We start from the raw sequence: 25,499 nt of genomic DNA, 5'->3' as shown, positions 1-25,499 counted from the left end.
CACCATCAAAACAAACAAGGAACTTCTTAAAAGCTGGAAAATTAGTGCAAGGTAGAACTCCAGCTTTTCAACTAGTATGACACATCAGTTAAAACCGACAAACATAATGAAATCTAATTTTAAAATGTGTAGTCTAACTTCAGTAAAACATTTTCAGAACATGATCAGTGCTTTTTTATTTTAAGCCTAGCATCCAAGAACACTTTCATCAATGCTTTTCAGGAAGACTTCTAGCAACATAACAGGGCTTGTGCTACACCAGACTTCAGATGAAAATGTTTCATGAGGAAAATGGGTTTTCACACTGCAGCCTGATAAAAGACAAGTTGGTTGGTTCTAAGCATAAATGAGGAAAGTTAACTTACGGCCTTTAAGATAAAGTAATACAGGAAGTAACAGAGCCCACCCTAAAACAGACAAGGCATCTGAATTTTCATAGCACGTAGATTATTAGGAGAGGAATAAGAGATTGAATTATGTTATTTGTGACTCAATGGCTGAAAGTATTTGACATAATTCAAAGCAACAGTTTTTAGAACAGGTCAAATGATAACAAACCATTTCATAAAAAAATAAAAGTATCCACCAACATCTGAGCTATATTATATATCTAGGCTTAACAATGCCCGAGCATTTCTGGTGCATTTAATCTCTATATACTTTTGTATGAATGGGAACATCGAGAAGTTGATTGCCAAATTGATTTTGCAGGTTGGGGTGGGACAAAAATCAGACTTTAAATCAGGTCAAGGACAACCTAAACATTTAATAAAGTACAAAAGAAAAGTTTCAAAAAATCCCCTATGCTTGTTGATGCCACTATGTAAAATATTTCAGATGTCGCATCCAAAATAACCTCAGGATATAAATAATAGTAGTTAAAAAAAAAATTTAGTTAACAATGTCATGTCTAAACACAGAAATCATCCACAAGTTCAGTTCATAGGTCATGCTGTATAAGAATTAGATGCAAGATATTAACAAAGCAGTTTAAAAAGTCTACTGATTTTTATTATGAATAAAATTAATTTTCATAAATTAGGCTTTTCCCACTGTCAAGTCCTGCAAAAGCCTTTAAAACTGCTGAAGTGACTAATTCCAATCACTTTGTTATGGTACTGGAGATTTCTTGATGCAAAGCTCCCACAAAGTATAAACACATCATCAGCCCCCTTTCATAATCAAGACTGAAAGGAGCCAGAAGACCTCTCCTTCCCAACACAAGAAAAAGGTTAAGACTAAACTATCCGCAGGGTGCGGCAGACAATTCAAGCAATTTGTATATGCAAAGTCAGAGAATCCAAGTTTCTCTATACAAATCTCCTGATTCATCTAAAACGAATTAGGTCTTCTTTTCCCAAGAGGAAGTGATAGCAGAAAAAAGAAACACAGTGTTAAAAAGTCAAGAAATGTTAGACTTACAATAGTGTATTTGGGATTGGACAACGTTACACACATACAAAAGACAGTATGTCATTTAAAATTTAATTTTACAAGTCAAAGACTGGAAGAAAAACCTCAAAAAGTTTTATTTTTTTAAAAAAAAGTGCCACCAAAAACCACAAACAACAAACAACCAACCATGAGACTCCCCACCCATTTTCAAGTAAAGAAAAACAAATGAGAAAAGCCCACCTTCTGTAGGAAAAAGAAAAACAAGCCCAAAAGTCAGTGGAAGAAAGTTGGGAAAGATTTCCACACATTGCTGTTGCAGTGCTAAACATTGCTGGTCACATGGACCAAGGATGGATTCCTAGTACTCACTGCTATCACTTTCTAGCTGCAACTGTATTAGAGAGGTCAGAAAGTTAGAAAGGAAAGAACTGTACTTTTATTTACACCAGTATACTTTTTGCACACTTGCTCATAAAAAGCACTAGACAAGAGGCAGGTAGTATTACCAACATAATCCACTACTAAGAGTCCTCAAATACTTAAGTCTCAATAAATAAGTCTTTAGAACATTTCCACATAGAACATAGTTAGATTTTGGGGTTGGGTTGGGGTTTTTTGGATTAAACTACTTATACACAAGGTAGGCTTTAAATTGTGCTGGTGAAGCTGAAGCAACTTCTGTTCTCATACAGCTGAATTTGGCATTGTTGAAAATGCTCTTTAGCATTTGACAGAAATCCTGCAACACACTTTGAAGGATGATACATATAAATAGAAGAAATAAGGAAGCAATTACCTGGGCAATTTTCCCATCATATTGAAGGAAGTTGTACAAACAATTCAGTTTTACTGAACTTAGAGAAAGCTGAAGATACGGGTCATGTTGTTTTGCTCTCCTTTTATTGTTCAACAGTATTCCAAAATCTTAACCTCACATTCTGATATTGCCTGAATATATAGCAGTGTAGCAAAAACCTGACAAAACTGTAATCAGTGCAAAGTTAGTGTAATAACCACTGTTCGAAAGACTGGTCATCAAGGTGCACGTGGAAATTTTAGTCAAGAAACTAGCCAAAATTCATTATTTACTTACTGGACAGTAGCTAGAATGATCAGCAGTGAATGACTCAACAACTAGGTGCTAGTATGCTATAACATCAGTTGCAGCTGTTCTGTCAGAGCTGCCAGTGGACCTTCACACTTAAGCGAACTGACTGGCTATGGTCCCATCGCAATACCGCTGAGTATGACTACCAGGAATCCATGCCTGGCTGTTAGCACTATTTCTATGTCACTGTCTCTATCCATTCAGTGCAACCACTTACGAGATCTGGAGATGAAACAGCTCTATCACAAGCCAGAGGGTGCCCCACAACATCATTTATGAAGAAATACCTGTAAAAAAATGGGATGCATCCTAAGACCTTGTTTATTCCTGGTCTCAACTTTTCATCTGATGTCACAATCTTCACTCAGAAGAAAACAATTAAAAGAGCAATACATCTGTAGAATCATTCACAGCTTTCTGTGCTAAGTAGTAAGGTCAATTCTAACAGTACCTCTTTCCAGCTCTATTATTCCTGACAGTTTATATTTTTTAAAATGCAATCAAGTCACAGAAAGCAAGTTCTCAGCCCCTTTTTCAATTCTTGTGTATCATGTAAAGAATTTCTCTCAGCTGAGGAGAATATGCACAAAGCACAGGACTAGCATAGCATATTATACTATTCAGCCTTCCCCCATGTGCATTTTGAGATGGGGAACACCAAGAACAATATTCTGTCCAGTTCTCAGTGGACATAATATCTCCTGTGGGAAAATTCTAGCCAACAAAAGTTAAAAGCACGCTTGCAAACATAAGCCCAAGTACAGGAAGGAATCGAGCACAGAAAAAAGGATTTTTCTACCTATCCAGTTTCAAACCAAGGAACATTTCAGAAGCAAACATTCCAAGACCAATACCCAAAAAGAAGACAAGAGCGCTACATGTACAACTTTCAAAACTACTCGTTGTCTGCAACTCGAGAACTGTAAGACTGTATAAAGAAAAAAAACATGCATGTAACAAGACAGCAGAAAAAGTGTGGTTCAAAGATGACAAGGACAGCATTTAATCCATAATATAATGCTTCCTCTGTGGCAGACCTAACTTCCTCTTTTTAAATAATGTCCTATTCCTCAAGACACTATAAAAGATCAGCAATACACAGAGGGCACAAATCAATTTTTTACAGAATGCAGAGTCATTGATACCATTTCAGTGCTTATCTTGCTCATCTTCGGAAAGAAAAAGATCAGTTAGTTACAAATAGATTTTCTAAACATGATCTATAAAATACATTAAGCATAGTGGCAATAAAAATATGAAAACTACAGTTATCAACCTGTATTCCATTAAATACCAGACTTCTGCATGCACACCTAATGATAGGAAGATCATCACTATTTACTAGTGTTGAAATATAAGCCTCAAACCATATGTTCAAATTAGTTCCACGTAACTACACAGACGATTCTTGATGCACGCAGGACCAGACCACTGCTACCCCCCCACCTCCCCTGTGAAATGTTACTAATCACATTATAGATGCAAGCAGAACTTCAGAAATTACGAAAGAAATATTAAGTAAACTAAGGGCTTCTTTTACTGAACAATTCCCCCACAAAGTAGTGTTTTTTAGTTTAATAGATGACTCCATCACAGCACTACAGTAATCCACAACGAGTTTTGTCAGGAAAAATTTTAAATTTTCCTTTCAAAAAGCGAACTAATAATATAACATTTTAACTGGTTAACCATCTACGTATTCCAAATTCTATTAAAAAAGAGAAACAACTTCATACCCTACATACCAGTGTCTTGAACAATGGCTGTCACTATACTCCAGAAAGTTCGATACTTCAGTCTGAGTGTCTTGGAATAAGTAGACATGATAAAAGGTGATGATTTAAGATGCATACTTTATATACAGTATCCAGATACAAAACAACATATTTAATCATATTGCAAAAACAAGAAAAGCCCTACTTTTTAATATATGTTAGTTCCATATTCCTGTCAATAATACTGCCTGAATCATGCTAAAATACCAACATTTTAAGGAAAGCAATCCAGCAAAAGTCATTTTAGGAATGAGGAAGCAGCTGCTGAATTTATCAGTAGGCTATGCTTTCTCAACTCTTATGGCACATCATAACATAGTGAAAGCATGCGCAATTGTAAACCCAAATATTTAAATCCATACTGGAAGGCAAAAAGAATGCAGACAACATAAGGTCAGCTGCAATTTTTAACATTTTCGTAAGAGAACAACTGGCCTTTTATCTTGCTTTTCAAGTCACTCTAAAGTAGAAAAACAAAGATTTAGGCAGCTTTAACTGGAACAATGTACTACACAAGACATATCAATATCTTGTGTAACATTTTATCAAGTTTCATCAGATCACGTATATAGAAATGTTGTTCTCAAATGCTCACAGCCTGTCAAGAGTTGTATCAAAGAGTACGCCAGACTAACCTTATCTCAGAGAGTTAATAATGAGCATAAATACAGAAAACTAAAAAGTTCTGGCCTTCTAGTTTTAGGTGAGGTACATTTTAAACAAAAGGACGACCGTGTACCTTCAAGATTGAAAAAAAAAATGGAGAGATGGAATCCAAGCTCAGAAGGTAGGCGTTTTATTATGCTCCACAAAATCAAAAAACTAAATAAAGTCCTACGAAGACATTGCTTTAAAGCATATCCTCCTGTTTTACAAACACTTTAGACCTATTTTATTACTGTTTTCAGTTTCACTTCTCATTTCTCAAATGCTAATGCACCTTTTACTTTACAGTGTACAAAGACATGAGGTTGGCCCATGGTCACATTATACAGGGACATAACAATTCGTTTTGTCATCTTCAAAATAAGAAAGTATACAGTTCACAAGAATTAGTGGAAAATATTAATCATCAGAAGGTACTAGATACGAGGAATAATTTAAAAAGTCACAGATAATACAATAACATGCCTTATGTACTGCAATCAGATCAGTCTTTAGGCCAGAAAGCAAGCAACAGCAGTTCAATTTAAACTCTTGTCGTGACAATGTTAGCAGACAGCCTGTACATTAAATCAAAGGAATTTGTGTCAAGCGACAATGTTTTTTTCCTACACTAGGTGTATTTTAAATTTAAAAGCCACACAAACCTAATATACTTCTGAAGGATCTAGGCCCAGAAAAAACGAGACACAAAATCATTCCCCAAACTTTTGGGCGTAACAGTCTATCCAAGCTAACTTCCTACATGACACCTGTAAATATATTAACTACATGGTACTTCAGGAGAATGAAGATTAAGTGACACCTCTTTTCAAAAAGAGGGACACGCAAGTCATCACATTTCAGAAATGAAACCACTGAAGTTGAAAGTGCACAGTCTGAAAATACTTTGTTTGCTCTACACTGGACTTTCAACCCCACAATGCACGGTAGTCATTCCAGGAATACTCCGTTCCAGTTGATAAAAGATAATTTAAGTTTTTTCATTACAAAGTAGCAATAACTAATTCCAAGGGCTTTTTTTTTTTTTTAATTGTTGTTTCTGAGGACCTTCTGAAGTTTTTGCACAGATTCAAGCTTAATAGGAATAAGGAATATCAAAATAGAAAGTTTTAATCAAGCTAATCACAAGCACTTCAGTAGGCGTTTTGGGGGGTTTGTTTTCTATTTTATTTTTAACAAGGAAGTGTCTGATTTTCACTAACTAGAATAGCAAGCACAAAAGATTAAGCTGTCTGCTGCACTATCAACTGCAGCTTAGTTAATACAGAGCAGTCTTCATAAAGACACTGTAAGTTTCACTTTAAGAACTGACATGGATATGTGGTTCCTCCTAAAAATTTCACTCATTTTCCTATTGCTTCAATTTTCCGCTCTGCCAGCTGCCAGAAGGAAGACAACATTCACGCTCTTCTATGGGGCCCTCCTTCTATGTAATTGTTGAAAATGAGACTTCTCACTTCTGCTATGCTGCTTAGAAAGAATCTCTGAGGTCTATAATCCAGAACAACTGAACATTTCTTTAGGAAAATAATTCCTCTCCTTCCGCCCTGGACAGGAATTTATTGTTGGTACTCACATCAATCTGACAAATAGCCTTTCAGTTTCACAGAACTGATCATAAGATATCACTAAGTTACTTATTGACAGACATACCTACATAGAGGTGAAAGAAAAAGCGATCTTCTGTTACCCAGCTTCAGACAGAGCTGTTCTCCTGACCTGTGACGTGCTCAGAGATGGCCAAAGGAGTTCACAAGTTTTAGTCAGTATTACTACCTTGCAAAGTTACAAGTGAGTGAAAACTACTGGCTTTCCCCCCCCCCTAAATAAAATACCACTATTTAATAGACACAAGTGCTTTTCTTAAGCCCTCAGACACAACAATTGTTAACTAAAATCCAAACTACTAGAAATGTTGGTCACTGATACACACAACAAACTTACAGAATGCTTTTCCGGGAATAGCATGCAATCATCCATGTTGCTATCAAAGCCACTCAGAACTACATGTCTAAGTAAAAGGTTATTTTCTTAAGTCATGCATTAAAGAGTAAGTGACAACTTCCTTGGAGAACAGAGGTCTGTGAGGCATTTTTCTTTAAAGGCTCAAAACAACTTAAGGAGTTTTTTCACTATGGAAATTTTTTTTTTTAAATGCACTATAAAACACATTTGTGTAAAAGGTCTCTAGTCACCTGTGAAGAAGAATGATTACAGACACCTAGGAAGTCCAAACTAGCATTGGTATATTAAAACAGATTCCAACAATTATTAACTCCATTTTAAATGGTGCAACAAGATCATGGTGATCCTTCTAGCAAGGAGAAAAGCAGGAAGCAAAATTACTAAGGATAAATAAAGAGAGCTTGGAATGCTTGGCTTCTGGCATGGAATCAAAAATCCTACGCAAGATGCCTCATCACTATACGGGCAAGAACTAGGCAAGCCAGGATGAAATCGAAAACAACCATACATGAGCAGGAAACTGCCTAGGAATAGCCAACAGCGCAATACCAAAGACTGAGGCTTTATTTTAAGTCCAGACACAATCCATCAGTAACGTACCTCTCACAGAACAATTGTGAGGAACATCCCTGGGCAGTGAACATTGTCCTCGCTTCTGAAAGAAGCTAGAGTAGCTACGCCATTTATTTCACATAGGGTGTCTTGTCCTCGTAGACACAAGAGTTTCAGAGTTAACACAAATTTAAGAACTTCGGATCTTAACTTATCTTTGTGTATTCCCAGCCAATGATATGAGAAAACCTGAGGGAACACTGTCATAGTCATAATGAAATGGCTTCACATTTGTTAGAGTACTTCTCTTCCCACCTAATTCAATACTTCTTGTTCTAAACCATAAAGAGGAGGAGTAACACGCAATGAGCTCAGATACAAAGTAGAAAAAACACAGGATTAAAATTAAAGCAATTAGTATGCAAGTACAGTGTTTCTGTAAAACTAATAAGCTTCCCATGCCAATTTCACCTTTGGAAGATCATCATTAAGCTGCAAAAAATCAGTCTCATTAATGAGATGTTCAAAAACATCTTGAAAACTTACTGTTTTCAATGTTGAGCTAGAACCCATCCCAGTTTTGTAAACCAGCTTGCCTAAATACATACAGATAACATTTGTCATCTAGGTAAGAAAACGATTTCATTTACAAAATCATGGTGCAAAGTACTTCCTACGATAGATTCTGAAACCCTGGACAGATGCCTTTTAATACTCATAAGATGCAAATAGCAGCCTGGAAGGGAGTTTGTCTTTATTTTTAAAAGAGATAAAAGAACCTTTAATTTTGCAAAACTATATAATCAAGGTCTAGGAAGATGTATACAAGGATGTAGCTTCTCTTCCTCTCTCAACAGCTCCCCACGCAACTCATCACCCCTTCAATTTTACCAATTTGGCATGCTGTGGATCATGCTGTAAACTGGATCACACAACTTAACGTGGATTAAATCTCACCAGTCTCTTCTTTTTAAGAGTATTTTTAACACACAACAGTTTAGCGATCACTAAAGCTAAGTAAGACCTAAGGATATTTCTGCCAGGAAAACCATAAGGGAAAAAAAAAAGAAGTAGTCTCTAATCTCAATTGCTTCTCTTTTGCTCTTATTAACAGCATTTCATTAAGGGACCTACTAGAAAAAACACTGAGCGGAACATACAGTTCTTGAGACTGGGCCAGCACAGTCAGAGATGCAAGCAGGGAGAACTGCAAACCTGTGGCTATTCCAGGCATAGCAAATGCATTTGTACAGAGATTAATGACTGGAAGAAGTTTATAAACAATGCACAGAGCAACTTTACTCCCTCCAAAGAACCTGCACATTTGTTTTGCTAATGCTATCTTCTATAGCGTCTATAACGAAGTCTATCAGTGACATCTCATCATGAAGAAAGGGAAAGAGGAGAGACAAAGCCAGCAAGCGTGTACACAAGCTGTTTCCTTCCGAACATTTCTCTTTTCACTAACAGTATATCACAAGGATCAATTCACCAACTTGACAGAGTTAAATGTAAGAGTACCACTACAAATCTACAAGCCCTTTGACAGAGAGGAAAATCTGTCAAACAGTTTCAGTATACTTTCTCAGTGATTAAACCAATGAAATAGGCATTTTACACAAAGAGATATTTCATCATAATAATCAATTAAGCAATTCAAAAGAAATCCAGAGACATTAAAAAGAAACACTAAATATTTTTTTTCATCACTGATTGAAACAACACAGTTGGGGCAAAACTGTCTTAGCACCATCTATAAGTTCCAAAAAGAATTAAATTCCACACCAAAAAACCCATTATGAATTCTACGTTGCAAAGGTAGCGTTTTTCACAGTATGCAGTAACTCACTCAACTTTTAATCTTGCACTTAACTCAGCAGGCAATTTTATGACATATATTGAAGGGATTTAACTGCAAAGGTGATATCAGAGTAAGAATTCAACCATTTGAGATGGGATTATTTTATCATAATCATTGATACATATTCATTATTTGCACTTCTAACACTATTTAATGACATAGCCTTCAAAATCCAATTTTACAAGCAGAAGACGCAAATTTACCAATTACAGTTTCAGTAAGGCTAGTAATTAAGTCTTTTGGACGCTTCTGAAAACATTTTTCCTTTTATGATGACTAACTGGATTTCAGAAAATAAAGTAAAATTTTGCACAGAGTAATCCTTGAAGAGTTTGCAGTACTTCCTCAAAGAACCTACAGAGTTTTTCACAAGTTTCAGTTTGGGGGAGCACTTTTACCAGAGCTCTGTAACCAAGTTCAGACATTAAGACTATGATCAGATAGAATGAACTACCTTTTCTATGCTAAAGATGGCTGTTCTTAAAGCAGAAAAGTGGTAACAAATGACAGAATTTGCATCAAGATGAAGTCTATCCATGTATCATTGGAAAGCAACAAGCTCTACTTGGAAGCTTTTCTTTAGGGAGCAAACTACTAAACTGTTCCTTTCTACTGGAAGAGCCACAAAGGCAACAATTAAAAAAAAACAACTACGAGTTACACTTTTTTTTATTTTTCTTTAACCCAGTACTAAGGACAAAAAGATATGCCAGGAATACTACAGGTCCTACAAACACAGCAAATTGAGAAGTCTTTGGGGAAAGGGAAGAACAAGATGAGATAATCACAGCACCAGCAGTAGCAAAGGACCCTATGCCAGCAATAGGCAGTGGACTTCAACCGTCACTATCACATGAACAGTTTCTGCCAGTCCCCATTCAACTGCTCCCAAAGCTTTCTGAAGGGTAAAGTTATTGGAGAGGATGCCAATTTGTCTCCCCCAAGCCCCTTTCTGTATATGTGTTTTATTTAGCATATTTTTCCACTTCATACATGCATTTGAGAGAAATGATCACATTCTCTATTTAACGTCTCCAAGACTTTTTTTGGATGAAAGTGCAATACGGACACAAGTAATAAAACTGATCAGAGCCATGAAACTGGAGAACGATGTCACTTTTTACTGTTTCTTTCTAAACCTGATCTGCTAGAAAACAGCTATTGTGCTGTAATAAACAGCAGGAAACAGTAAGGTGGTTTGGATCTGTACTTAACATAGCTTAAGCAAAAGAGCACTCTGTTTTAGTATATGAACACAACTTGCTATTCTAAACACTTACACTGACAGAGTACTGACACCCTTACACAGTACAAGACCATTTCAGCAGCTGTCAAATACAACAATTAGAACAATACAACATTAACATCCCAATAAGGGATGATATTTAAGATAATTTTCACACAAGATGAGAACAATCCTCATTCAGTTTACCATTTGCTCTATGCAACATCAGTGCATTTCTATCAGCAACAACTTGAGTTCTTGAACACTTTAAAATATTTACTCAAGAAAAGTAAATATATCATAACAGTTTTGCTACTGTGTATAGTAATTCCATCACCAGACTTGCTATATTTTTGTATAAAAACTTTCACCTTACACACTGCTCTCCTAAAAAGAAAGACCAGAGGCAATGAAGATTCAATCACCTTTCTGATAATAGCAATTTAAATTAATCTGATGAATTTCTGAGACTAGAAATTCAGTAACAGGTAAAACTTATGGTCTATGACTAAAAAGTTTTAAAACTATTTTTATTGTAGCTCTGGAATTCCCCCCCCCCCCGTCCTCTCTATAGACTTCAACTAACTCATTATGAAATAAGACAGCAAAAAATAATTTTCCTAATATTTAACCTCAGGCCAGTTTCAAATTCTCATGCACATCATCTTCCTCCATACAATCCCTAACAAACAGAGTGATAGCTCACAGAACAAGACATTTCAAGTGCTCTTCATTAATACATGTATTAAAAAAAGCAAGCTCAACAAAAGTATTATTCTATGTAACACCTTACATTAAACACTTCAACTAAAGCCTGTCCTAGCAAATAATTAAAATTACTACTTAGGACAAAGTAGAGAAGTGACTTTAACTCGTTGAAAAGTCAAAAAAATATCAGCCAATGTATCTGGATCAAGTTGCGTAAAAACTATGCTGCAGATACTTTTCTTAGTCTTTATAAGATTTTCAACTATGAGGATGATTATTAGCAACCTGAATCATCAAGGAATTTTACTTGTCTTTCTCACAGGGACTGATATGCTTAATTGGATAATTATTGCTAATTTCTAGTATTAACCTCTTGAAAATAATATGCCATTTTCAATGAACACAGTTTTTAAGTGATGATAATGCTTGCAGATTAACAAGAAGCAGCTTAAATCCCTTGCCAATCTGAAGAACAATTATAACAGGCAACTATAGTGCAAGTTTCTTCACTGGCATTCCCTAACCTTGTAGGCATTCCTAAAGGTGGAGAGCATTCAACATGTGTACTCACTCAAAATCTGTGACTGCCAATTATGAGAGAGAGATTTTTTGAATCCTTAAAAGAACTTACTCAATACAACAACTTTGGTTTTGTAAGTTACATTTCCTTAAACAAAATTAACATTCCACATAGAAATACATTAAATGTGACTACTCAGCAGTCTGCTGTCATTTCTAGATATTATTAAACCTCAGCAACAAAACAGATCTGGATTGCCCCTTTTTATAATGCTTGTTTATCTGAGATTGCCCGATTCAGCTGTAAATCACCATATGCTTTCTTCTAGCAACTGCAGAGAAAGGGTGTGAAACATCATGAAATAAGCATCCATCAGTGTTTGGTTTATTGTTGGGGGCTGAAATACAAGTTGGACATTTTTGGGTTTGGTAAGTGCCTGTAACAAGTTCTAGATTTAATCAGCAGGGTCCTCAGTATGAACAGATGTTAATGGCAAGCTGTGAAGCACAGTATTTCAGTTCTACTTGAAAATTCAGTAATAAAACTACTGTTTAACATAACAGAAAAGGCGGTGTGATTATTTTGCAATCTTTGGCTTCGTTTGTAACACCAGAAATTTGGATTTTTCTAGTATTAAGAATGTGATCTCAATTACTTAACAACTGGGATCTTCAGCACTATTCTTCTTAGTATTTGCCTAACTGGCTTAGTCACTCAGATTTAACTCTGTCCCAGTTCGATAGATTTTTTTTTTTCCCCTCCAGTGGCTGAAAGACATTTGAAGAAGGCAGGCAAGTTGTATGACCAGTAAAGGTCAGATTAATACAGCATAAAGATGTTCAATTAAGAGCGCAAAGAAATAACTATATCTGGCTAGAAAAGCTAGCTGATTTTATTAAAAATCTTGATGCTGAAGGAAGAGATAAAGGTTCATATTCTTGCAAAATTCAAATAAAGAAGCAACACAATAGCTCTACAGCTAAAAAGAATTCAGTGGTTTGGGGGAAGGGAGAAATGAGGCAATATCCACATATTCTGATACTCGGAAGACTGAGACACCCTCTTGAAAAATAAAGTCTCTTAAAATCAATCATATCGAACCATCACCTACAAAAAGTTACCACAGCAGACTCATACACTCCTTCAAACCAACAGGTGTTCTCTGGACCATGGCTTACCTTATTAAGAAAGGAACAGGCAGCAATATACAGGAAGTTCAAAACAGTTCATGGCAATGCACTACTCCCCTGGAAAAAAACTATTTTAAATTCAAACCTGAAGGCAGCGGTCTCAAGATATTATGCAAGGAAGGCAGACTGAAGATTATATAAAATTTGTCAGTGTCCCTTTTCACATTATTTTTTATATTCTTTTGAAAGATTAACAGCTGATAAACTACATTGCTTTCCTGAACTGTGGCTTATTTCTTAGCAATACTTTTTTCTCCGTCATCCCATGCTGAGTCAGAGAAACAGTGGTAGAAGGACTCTTCATTGCATGTCACAAGTCTAAAAACCAAGCCATTTTAAGGAAATATCTATCTGAAAATGAAATTTGTAGGAGGGCAATAAATAAATTCCCTTAGTGCCACTTACCTCCTTGTTCTATGAAAGCAAAAAGCCTCCCTAATATGGCTTTCTATAAGGTAATTTGAGTGTCACCCACTGATATGAAAAAACCACATACCAACTTAGGTGCAGAAACAGTTCTATATTCCACTATCCACCACACCCACCCAAGAAGGATATAAGCATATTAAATACAGACATGTCTACGCCTTTATATAACTTACGTGTAAAGTATTCCCTAGAACTGGAATTTATGACCTATACTTTTGTTCTTCAAGATGATTTAGCAAGTGATTTTTCTGTTCCTCTATTTTAATAGGAAACTTCTCAGCAGAGAAAAGCTGATTAAACAGACAGTAAAATAGGAAGATTTGCTGGTTTAGACATATTGTTTCAAAAAACATCTAAATTCATTCATCAATAAACATGTAAATTCATTTTTCTGCTTAAAGATGTTTTTACAAGCTAACGTGTCCCTGTCTGAAGGACAGGGGAGTGAGGGGGAACAGACAAAAAGAAGCAACTTGTTTAAAATGGAGTGGGTGTGATTCTACAGTCTCACCAAACAGTAGTTCCCCATTCCTCCATCACATGAATGGCAATGTAAAGATATTAGCCATATAAAATAGTATACTAGTGCCAAACTGAATGTACCTGTACTCCTCCAGTAAAAGAGGAATTATACTACACATACTGCTGTTTGTCCCCTTCTGAATACCTACAACAAGGTAAAAACATAAAAAGCCTTGAAATACTAGTAAAAATGATAAAATGCAAAGACAGTGCCCAAATATGCAGGTGACTATTTTCTCCCACACAAAATAACCAATCCAAAAGAAATAAAACCTTCCAAAGTGAACAGGTAAGTCATTGGCTTCTTAAAACAACTAGCATTAATGCAAGAGAAAAATAAGTATACCTATATGAATTTTTCGCAGGTCATGTGACACTCATGTATACAGTCACTCCTCCTTTCCCTCCCACCATCAATGATTTTCCCCATGCAAAAAAAAAAAATATACCACTCTCCCCATCTTCATGAAAACCAATGCAGACACCAGCCTTGCTTGGGAGGCTCTTCACAAACCAACCTGCCCTCAGTAAGTCGTATGGCTAAAAAGCTTAAAAGATTTCAGGTTTTGTTTTTGTTTTTTTTTTTTTAAACAAAACACTGTAACGAGCCATCTAAACCAATCTTTCCTTCCTGCACCAGGAAAGGGGATTTGAGCGTATTTTGTTCCCCGGGTCGCACAGAGAGACTTGGCGATGCTTGTGCAGGGCACTCGACTGCCTGCAGCTCCACAGGGTGGAGACTCACCCAAGCTGACATTGTCTGGATGCCACCGACTACATCCCTCGCGCATCCCCGGCTTACTTCCCAGCCCCTTCTGAGGCATGCCTTACACGGGGGAAAGCCGGGGGGGGGAAACACACACACAAAAAAACCCTCCATCAGTCATCAGCATTGCAAAGCCTGTTTTGAAAAAAATCACCCGATGATGTTTGGGGCGTGGAGGGGCGCAGGACACAGACCGTGGGCCGTTAAATCCTCGCCCCTCTCATACTCCTTCGCTCCGGTCCTCCCCGCCCAGCTCCCGGCCGCAGCGGCCCCCGCCCCACCGCCGGGCTGAGGGGAAGCGGCAGGAAACGCCGCTCCCCGCCTGCCCGCCCCCCCGCCACGGCCCGGCAGACGCCCGCCGGCTCTCCCACCACCCCCCCCCCCCCACCCCACCCCCGAGCGGTGCGGCGGCGCCCCCCGCAAAAAAAAAAAAAAAACTACAAGAAAGCGGCTCCACCACTCACCTCGCCCCGGCTCCGGGGAAGCCCCCGGAGGGCTGGCAGGCAGCGGCGACCCCCCACAAAATAGAGGGGCGAGGCGGCGGGCACACTGCTGCCGGCGGCAGCACCCGGGCTCCGCTCCGCCTGCAGACCCCCGCGACTGCTGCTCCTCCTCCCGCCGCCGCTAATGGTGGCCGCCGATACCGGTTCCCAGTGCCGCTCCCTTCCTTTCCCGTTTCTTGTTTCCGCCGAGCGCAGAACCGCCTCCGCCCGGCCGCCGGAGCACCTCCCTGCCCGGCAGCGGAGACACCGCTCCCTCCACGCCGCTACCGCCCCACCGCCCGCCGCCGCTCCGGGCTCCCCCCGCCGCTCACTTCCGGCGCGCAAGGCCGCACCTCGCCCCGCCCCACCGGGCCCACCGCCAGCGCCCGGGGGGCGGCGAGGGCCCCGCAGCGCCGGGGCAGCCGCCGGCCGTTGGGCGCGCGGGGGACGGTTGAGCGCGCGAGCGGCGGTTGGGCGGTTGGCGCGCGGGGTCGGCTGGGCGCAATGCCGGGGTGCCCTGAGGAGCGCTGCCACCCCCGCCTCCGGGGCCGCTGGCTCTCGCCCAGGAGGTCGCGTTGCCGAGCCTCGCGGAGCAGGTCCTCCCGGACCTGGCGGCGGCAAGCGCGCTTTCGCCGGGCGCTGGCCGTGCCCCAAGCAGCTTGCGGCACGAACATACGGTGCGGTCCCGGACGCAGCTACAGGCGCTGGGAGACGTTACCCGTCCCGCGCGGATCACCGAGGGTTTCTGTAGGCAGCAAATTGCCGAATCCTGGAAACCCTCCGGAAACCCTCGGTGGTGTGTCCCGCAGAGCCGGCAGTGGCTGCCCTGGGCCAGCCCTGGACCGCGGCGCCTCGGCCACGCTCTTCCCCGGCTGGGAGTTTCCCCCTATTTCTCATCCTACCGCAACCTCAGGGCCGAGATCACCATTTTTTAAATTATTTACGAAATGGGATAAAATGCTGGGTGCTACTGCAAATAATGCTATGCGAGAGGTGATTCGTTTAAATATAGTTTATTGCGTGGGCTGCCGGGGAAGATACCAGTGTGCTGGGGCTCCAAGCTGTAGCGCAGAAAGGATGACATTCATGCTGCCTTCGGCTGGGAAGGTACTTCTCCCCTTTGCTAGACCTGCTGTCATACCATGCCAGAACATAGGCATGTTTTACATCAGGTTTTATCTGTCAGTATTTGATAAAGAGACAACTTCAGTCAGCTAAAGCACAGTATTTTCCATAAATGAGAGCAATTATGCAAAATCATGCTAGTTGTTTTACTTCTGTAAATACTAATGTACCGACGAGGTTATAAGCTAGTTCAAAAGCATCACGAAGAGGGAGATTTTAAAATACAAGCTAGTACACGGAGAAAATTATTTTCACGTATACATACAATTAAGCCATTTGAAAGACAAAGTTCACACATATAATTCTAATGTATATAGCAAAAAATCTTACAGCCTTAGCATGTAATCACTTCCAAATTTTGGACAACATAATTAAATGCTGACAATTAACAATGTCCCAGACAAGCAGAGATCAAGGTTTTGGATGCAGAAATTGCAGATTTGAATTTCTTTTATAAATTATCAATGATGTGGAATAAAAATACATGCATTCGTCACCAAAAGACTACAGTAGCCTTCTGGAGTTGCAAATAAAAGAATTTTAATCCAACCATTCAAAATAATAGACCACTGCTGCTACACTGCTTCATAGTTTGTGGAAATGTTCCACAATTAATAAATGTCTGGGCTCACATTATTTAATAAAAGTGGTAAGTACTTCAATTTTCAGTGCCGTTCTGCACTTGCTGAATAACAGTGAGAGTGAGCTAGCAGTGACTATGGATCTGATGTTATCAGCAGGTTTAGACCACGTCTCCAGGTTGTATTAATCCCACCATGCTTTCCTAATGATCCTCCGTGAGCCTGAAGGGGTTAGAATGACACCACCTCCCCGAGAAGCAGACTCGAGATTCACGGAGTAAGCACAGTGAGTGCATGGGCAGTACAAGGAGCAACTTGGGTGTGCCATGCCCAGGTTCATTCTGTAGCTCTTTGGCAGCTCCAGCTATGTCTAACCCCGCACAGAAGCGCTGCCAAGTCACGTTCAACACCACAGCAGCTCAGGAACTGCATAGCCATGAAGTGTGCAAAGCTTCATACACTCAACTATGAAACTGTACCAAAAGGAAAAAAGAGGCTGCAGCTGACTAATGCAAACTCTGCTTTTGGAGCGTGGAAATGTTATTCCTTTATATCAAACGTGCTAAGTTGCCCTGAGCCTAAGCAGACAACAGACACTGTTAATTTAATGCAGGGTAGAGATCAGAGCCAGACCATTTTAAGCTTGAGGACCAGATTGGATCCGTGTGCATCCTACAGAACCACTATCCAATTACATACACCAGTTACTAATGTCGAATCATCCCCCAGGCCAGGGAAATAGTACATACCTGCAGTAGAAGTTGGGTAAGGTTTTCATAGTACAGGGGATTTAGTCATACATCCACCAATAAAATTAACAGCTAATGAAGTAATAAAAACAGTTAAGCCTTTTGAGTAGGTTAAAAGGTCGGTTTAAATGTATATTTGCTTCTAAATAAGAAAGGATAAAATGGATCGTTGTTTTTAATCAGGGCAATAATTCCATGGCTATTGACCCTTCCTTCTCCCTAAATGTTGTCTATCAATCAATCTCAAATTTTAATTACGGCTAAGAAGTGTTGGCAGCTGAGCTTAACTTTGAATGCTTCAAAGGTTTTGTTTTCTGTATTTAAACAATTCTGAATAAGAAAACACAAATAAACAAAAGTTACGTTGGATCATTAGACAATTGGGGGAATTTCCACAAAGGACACACCAGGCAAAGGCTGGAAATATGAGAGTTCAAAATCAAAAAACCAGCTCCCATCTTGATTGCTTTGTTGGACCCAAGAAAGCTCAATGACTAGTGCAGTAGAGATTTCACATTTTGGTGAAGATCAGCTGCGTCTGATCCAGACTCTATATCTATCAATCAAAACTATGTATATATGTGCATATATAGGTACATCTATATATACATGCGGCTATCCCATCATGGAACTTTGAGTGCCCGTGACCCCTGCCAGCCCTAACAAGGAGAAGAGCAGTCTGACTGTTTCCACCTGCTTCTTTATCAAATTTTTGCCAACTAAAGTTTTCAAGGTACAAAATCATTAAAAAGCCTTTCCTGTGCATCAATAGCTTGCTTAACCTATACCGTATCTATTGCTGCTCAGCTAGCTATAATGGCATTTCCAAATGGGAGTTATGACAAAGTATTACAGTATTTCTTAGCAACAGGTATAGCACCCATAGCCATTAAAATAAATAATTCAGCTCATCCAGCTATACATTAAAAATGTCTTCTCTCAGATCTTATCTGCTGTTCGGAGTAAACAAGAATATTTTGAAGAGGATCTGACCTTGAAGCAACAGGTGTAATGACAACAGTAGCCCATAATAGGAATGAAGTCTTGGACAGGAGCTTCTGGGGTTTCAAGCCAGCCAGCATGATACATAATCCATTGCAGAAACCGCTCATGTTCTAGGTTAAGGCCACTAAGCTTTCTCAGGGCTACTGTTCTTAGGAAAGGCTGCTGCTATTTGCATGTGGGAACAAGTTTAAACAGAGGAGCACCACAAACAATGGAATGAAAACACCATTTTCTGAACTCATTTCATCAGTGTAAATCACGAAAAGCTTGACTAATTCCAGCTAAAGTACCCTGATTTACGGTGGGATGACAGCTCTGAATCCAAAGCACAGAATGGCTGTGAATGAAAATATGACCAATCTCTTCTTTATGCACTTTCCCCTCATTCCACCTCTGAGAACTAGAGAAGTACTGCCTTCCCATTTCTCAGGTGATGATTTAAAGCACAGAGAGAGTAAGCTACCTCCCTACAGTCAGAAAGGAAGTCTCGTTCATAGCCAAGGTCTGAATTCTGCTCTCATCAGTGCCAAACCATTGCCTTGCTTGGGAGATTGCTCTTCATCACAGACTCATTGACTGATACTCTTTTTGTGGAAGTGCCAGCATTACCGTAATACAGACTAGCAAATAATCTACCTATAGCATTCATTATCATTATCACTCCTTTTAGTGAAAACTCAAACCATCCCATCACACATCTCAATAAATCAGCAGGGCTAACACATGGCAAGAAAGCATTTCTTCTTGACCCTCAAAACGATCAGCTTATGCTGCTGAAGCAGGAAGCTTGTTTGTCCCCTGCATTGTTTTAATCTAGCACATGCAGCTGCAAATGTTGTCTTTGCTCACAAAGCTTCCTAAATCCCTTTTTTAATTCTACTAAACTCTTTGCCTTGATGACTGCCTATGGCAATTGGATTCCATATAGAAAGTATACTGTGTGAAGTAGTATTGAAAACAAGTTCTGGAAGGTTTTGCTCTGTGAATTGGGGCATAGAGACTGCAATTAATTGACTTCACTCGACATTTGATGAAGTTTCATCTTATGTGAAGTTCCCCTTTTCTCCATGATTTATATTACCCTCCATTACTCCTTATTCCGCACAGCTGACTTTCTGGTTCTGTTTTAGGTCCTCTGAGGAAAATCCTGACCCTCATGAATGTATCTGTGCACCTGTGCAGTCACGCACATAAATATAGGGAAGCAACAGCATGCACAAAGATTAGGATCTTCCAACATACGGGGCACCACAGGGACTCTCTGGACTCTCCTCCCAGCCTGAAGTCAGTGATTGATTTTAATGGGAACAGGGCTGAGCTAATGCTGGCACTTTGGAAAATCCCACCCAAGGGATTCAGTGATACTGAAAGTGCTTAATGCAGGTTAACTGTGGGGCATTTCCACTAATGGGGAATGGCGCAACTGTCTTTATTAATTTTCCTTCTCCAAAGTGCAATTAGAATGTATATATTTTTGTACCTTTAGGAACAAAATAATGTAAAATGCTTCTATTTCTAGAGATTCTTACTGAGAGGCAGATAAATGAGTGGCTTTCTGCAGCACAGTTACAGGCCTTAAGATCTACCATGCCCCCAAGATCTATTAATACCCTCTAGCTGCCTTTCTTTTTCCTCCATCTGATTTAATATGATTACAAGGGAAAATAATGTAGCTGTGGGTTCCAATCACAGTAGTTGCACTGGCCATTCATAAAACGGGTTTTCATCATCATCTTGGAGATGGGAGGAGACAATACTTTTCTATCTGACAGTACCTTTAAAACCAAGAGAAAAAAATCTCAGTGGTGAAGATGAATTGGAAAAAGTCTATTAGCATAAGAAAAAAAAAAAGGTGACATGAACTGGAATGAGGCGCCAACAACAGCAAGAGGGATGATGTAAACAAATGCTAACGTAGAGGACATTGACTCTGTCATGGTCAGTTTTTGGAGAAGTCACTACACGGTAAGGATGGCCAGTCTAAAAAAAAGCTATGGCAACAACTGTGCAAACAACTGTGCAAACAACTCTGCAAATAAATACACCTTGGAGCATCTTTACTTTCATTGAGGGATGCCTCTGAAAATTATGAGGTTACTCATTCATAAGAATTATGAGGTTCTGGCACATAATTCACTTAAAATACAAATAGTGATTCCTTTCCACACATTCATTCAAACAACACTAGAATTTTCAGCATAGGAGCAAACACCACACATAACTTCAAAAGCATTAAAACATCCCATTTGCTATGGTGTAATGGCAGAGGTTGGGTCATTAACATCACAGTGAAATGACAGAAGTGTACCAGAAGTTTTGTAGTCATGAGAACCATTGCTTTACATAAAAAAACAAGTCCACAATATAGTTAAAATACTAAGGGAGGTGAGTGGCAGAGTGGGGTGGGAAAAGAAATTGAGTTTGTTTCTGCTTGCTACTTCTACTTTGCAGCTCGAATTTGTCTTGTAGTTCTGACGAAAAGTTCTTCTCTTCTTGCAGTGGCCTTTTTGATATGGCCTTATGGACTCTCTAGGCATAATGGCTGTGCTTGATATCAAACTGGAAGAGTCCCAGGATAATCCAGGGGTCTGGATTAGGCATTTCTCTGGGTCAGGCTGGAAAGCACTTCTCAGAAGGGCTTGGGAGTTCATGTTATCCATGTCACCATTACAGAGTAAGGCATAAGAGAAGCAACAAGTAGTCATTTACCTTTCAGATTATTTTTAACCTTCTGTTTTTACTTCCTCCATGACAACATTTCTCATGGCGAAAAGTTTCTATTTCATCTCACTTCAGCAGTGATGTCTTTTGCTTACTGAGTTAGAAAAAGAGCAACGTTTTAATGTAAATGTTGAAAGTATCTTTCCTTCAAGATCGAACACCTTATATGCAGTTAATCCTCATTACAGAATAATTACCTGCTAAATCTGATTTAGAAATTATTAAAGTCCAGGTGATTTTATGAATGTGCAATAAAATAGAGTTATCATCAGTCACATTGCTGTCTGAGATAGAACAGAATTTTGGAGCTTCTCCTGCTGCACTGTGAAAATCCAATATACTACATTTAGCTTCCTTTCTTTATAGAGTGAAATATTTTAAATTCAGTCAAACTCATTTATGCACTGGCCATAATTGCAGGGGGAAGCTTTATGTGTATGTACTGCAGCAATGGAGTACAGTTTCTGGAGCTGCAGGGATAGATATACACATTTCTAGTATACTCAGTGCTGGCATTACTGTTTGTTTTTCTAGTTACTATTAACTATTCTTTTCCAGCTATCTTCAGCCATGTCTTGTCCTCAGATCTCAGTCTGGATAGTGACTTGCTGAAGTGGACCTTTTTGTTCTTTCAGGAGCCAGCTGGCACCAATCAAGTTGCAAGACTGAGTAGAAAGCTTTCCCCAGAAGTTCTGTGTTATTTAACTGTACCAAATGTTTACAGAGCAGAACTATTTTTTCCTGTCATTTTTGTGCATATGTGAAATATTTGACATACGCCTTGTAAATCATACATTAGGATTTACTGGAACTTCTGTCTTGACCACTTAAGTGACATTGGCTGGACTTGTCACACTTTTTAAAAAAAGTAGTTTAAACCGGTGCAGTTGTTCTTCAACTAGTGAGCGACTGAAAATAGTTGTGGGACGTTTCAGATTCTTTTTTGAGCAGCTGTAAATGAATGGACAGTAGGTTTTTGAACAGTAAATTTCAGTTTTTTTCTCATTGTGTTTTGAAACTTACAATTTATTTCAAAGCTCTCATTCTGAAGTGAAAAGTGGAAAATAAACATTTCAGCATGTTTAACATGGTCTGTGTGATGTTTCTGGACTTATCAAAGAGGGCTGTCATGATTTTTTAAATAATTTTAGTGATGAGGTAGGAAAAATTAAATGGCACTTCAGAATAACGTTGAAGATTTTTATTCAAGGTTTGATGGGCAAAAATCCAAGCAATCCTCACTAGTAACTCTTTCAGAGACAATTTCCTTCCCGACTCTTAATGTGTACTTTTGAGGTAGATGACTTGGGAGCATCCGTTTAGGAAAATTCAAGTGCCTTAGCTATCAGTGTGATTTCTCTCTTAGTCTGAGAGACACATGTGCAGTGTTGTATACAGGTACACCCATACACATAATGCATGTTTGCATGTAATTTGTACTGAAGTACTCAGGGATTACGTCTAACTAAATGAAGAGTGGGATTAAGTGAACATATGGTGTTAAGAAAGCTGGAAATAAAATCCCCCTGCATCTTACTCTGCCACACTTATATTGCTTATTAGAGGATTACTTCTGAGTCTGTGTGGACAAGCTTTCTGAGGAAGGAATTGACAGGCATAAAGTTTCACAGGTTGGTACTGGTTATTAGGGAAATCCTGCAAAATTATACTGTTTAGGTGAAAGGTACTTTGTCTTCTGTTAGAATCTTAAAACTCATTTTTCACTTGTACTGTATCAATGTGTACATGTAGAGAAAGAGAGGACCTAGTGGTTTCTTTTGACTCATCATCATATTGTGGCAGGTAGTTTTTCTATAAGTCAGACTACAGTCATAACTGGATGCTGCCTTCTTATTCAATGCCTTTTTATAAATGTGACTGGAAAGCTCATAAGCCTACACTAAACTGACAGATTTTCAACCAGAAAAATCTGTAAATTTACTTTAAAAAGTTATTTGTGATATTAGATTTAAATCCCATGATTTTCCTGATTATTTACCTGACAACTAGGCCTAAAATAGATACAAAAAACTTGCAACATCTATTGTATATACCAACCAGTAGCAAACTGGCTATCACAGTGTGAAAATAGCTTCAAAGGACAGAGCCCATTGTCTCCCAGCAACTGTATGCCCATGCTTTTAGCTAGTGTAGCCAGTTCATGTTTAGCAGCCTCAGTGAGTTCTTCCAGACTGTAATTTGGAAGTCCCCTTAATGGCACTTCTCTTTCTAGAGCTGTATGTATGCTAGGTTATTCTGCAGTCTTGCTACTTCCTCCAGATCCTCCCAGAGGTCCATTCACTTTAACTGATTTGCCCAGTAGACCCTCTTCACATAAGTTTCCAATCCTTGTAAAACTCATCAAAGTCTAACCATTTCTTCCTCTTCTACTGACCGGTTGTCCTCTTCTCCTGTAAGTACAAGCTGTCTTCTCCTTTGTGTCCTAAAGTAAACTCCCTGGACAAATACATGAAGCCACTGCATGGTCCCTTACAAACCTTTTCCATATGCACTCCATTTTGACATCCGTAAAGTTGATAACACCACCACAGCAACCAGTAAGAATACAAATGTCTCAAAATAGCAATCTGGCAGTGCTTACAGTGCACAAAATCAATGTGTGCAACCGCCTGTTCTTATCATTGCTATTTTTGTCCTTCCTTTCCCATTTCCTCCACTGGATATTCTTCCACTTTTTTTATTGTGTCAAAACTGACTGTCAGCTCTTTAGTAAGACGTAGGTCCCCCATTACATATGGGTGAATATCTGGCATAAAAGAGCACTGAGAGCAGAGACAGGATCTGGGTTACCACACCCATACGCCTGCCTGGGGTGGCAATACTGACTCACGCAGCAGGCAGCAAATCCCACATATCCAGGCTGCGTCAGCTGTACTTCAGATCTGCTGCCCTAAAGGCCAGTGTGCAAGCAGTACACCTGATGCCGTTGGACACAGTGGACAGTTAGTCTGGTTAAAGTGGCCAGACTGGAGACGCCCAGCTATTGAGCTACCTGGCCAGAGTGACAGTTCCCACAGGGCTGCTTCAGCAGTTCCAGACAAATAGCCTCATCCATCTTCTTCCACCAGGACAAAATTTTTGCACAGGAGCCTGTGTTCTGTTACAATACAAACAATAAATGATACAAAAGAAGCCTGGTCTTTCCAGGGACTTACCCCTGCTGATTTACAAAAGCGTTGGAGGACATTCAAGGTGACCGGCTGTGCTCCAATCTCACCAGAAAAGGGGCCTGGGGCAGTTTATGTTGTGGCGGTGGTGTGGGTCATGGCTCTCTAAGCTGGGCTGCACATCTGCTGCAGCAGGCAGGTATCCTGCACTGCCCGTTCCTCTGCTAGGACTGGGGGAGCAGTGGGTTGGTGGGGAGTGCCAGGCCCTTTGTGGCTGCAGCAGGATGTGGCAAGGTTCTTAATGGAGCAGCTGCTTCCTGAGAAGCTCTCCTCTGCCACAGCCAAAAAATGGTGGTGGGTAGAGTCTGTGGAGCTGGGCCAGGCTGGCGGAGTGGTGTCTCCTTTAAATAGTTTGAGTAGTGCTCACTTTGTTTTTTGTTTTACAACCAAGCAGAAATCAGCCCCAGCAGCACCCCATAAATTCTTTGTCTTTTGTTTGCTCTGGTATGTTTATTGTATGTTTACTTAGGATCCAACTATGACTATGTCATGGGTTTGTTGTGTATGCTGTCAAAGACATGAGACTGAGTCCAACACCTGTGTTTAAAACATTATGGTTGTGTCTGGAAAGTCAGAAAAAGGGGAGTATGATCTGTTCTAAGCTATTCTTACACCATTGTAAACAATTTTAGCTAGCTAAATAGAAAACCTGCCACTAAATACAAGTGTCAAATTGCAACCAGATCCTCAGCATGCCAAGACCACATCACTATAGTTCCAGATTTCCCTTTCAGTGAGTAACCTGGTAGTGCCTCGTGTTAAGCAGCTAACAGCAGGACTGTTGTTATCTGCTCCCTGCTCACCTGACTGGCCCTGTGCAGATCCACCTTTCGGCATGTCACAGTGGACTCGCAGGAACCCCAGGGCATGCTGAAGGAAGAAGTATAACTTCTCTTCCAGAAGAGAATGTAACCAGAGCCTGAATTACTGCTGATCAGAACGTTGTGTGCAGGACGGTGTAAGATG

General features: G+C 39.6%; 1 protein-coding gene across 2 annotated transcripts in view; it reads right to left on the bottom strand.

The window, feature by feature from the left end:
• RAPH1 (Ras association (RalGDS/AF-6) and pleckstrin homology domains 1) overlaps positions 1-15,232 on the bottom strand; it is a 103,639-nt gene extending 88,407 nt beyond the window's left edge. For both annotated transcript variants that reach the window (XM_076342439.1, XM_076342441.1), the window contains exon 1: positions 15,147-15,232. The gene's annotated coding sequence lies outside the window, so the exon portion shown is untranslated. The remainder of the gene's footprint in view (positions 1-15,146) is intronic.
• Between the last annotated feature and the right edge of the window lie 10,267 nt (positions 15,233-25,499).

This window comes from Aptenodytes patagonicus, chromosome 6 (genome assembly GCF_965638725.1).
Source record: "Aptenodytes patagonicus chromosome 6, bAptPat1.pri.cur, whole genome shotgun sequence".
NCBI classification, from domain to species: domain Eukaryota; kingdom Metazoa; phylum Chordata; class Aves; order Sphenisciformes; family Spheniscidae; genus Aptenodytes; species Aptenodytes patagonicus.
The sequence above is the reverse complement of the archived record's forward strand: the minus strand, read 5'-3'. Positions and strand labels throughout refer to the sequence as shown.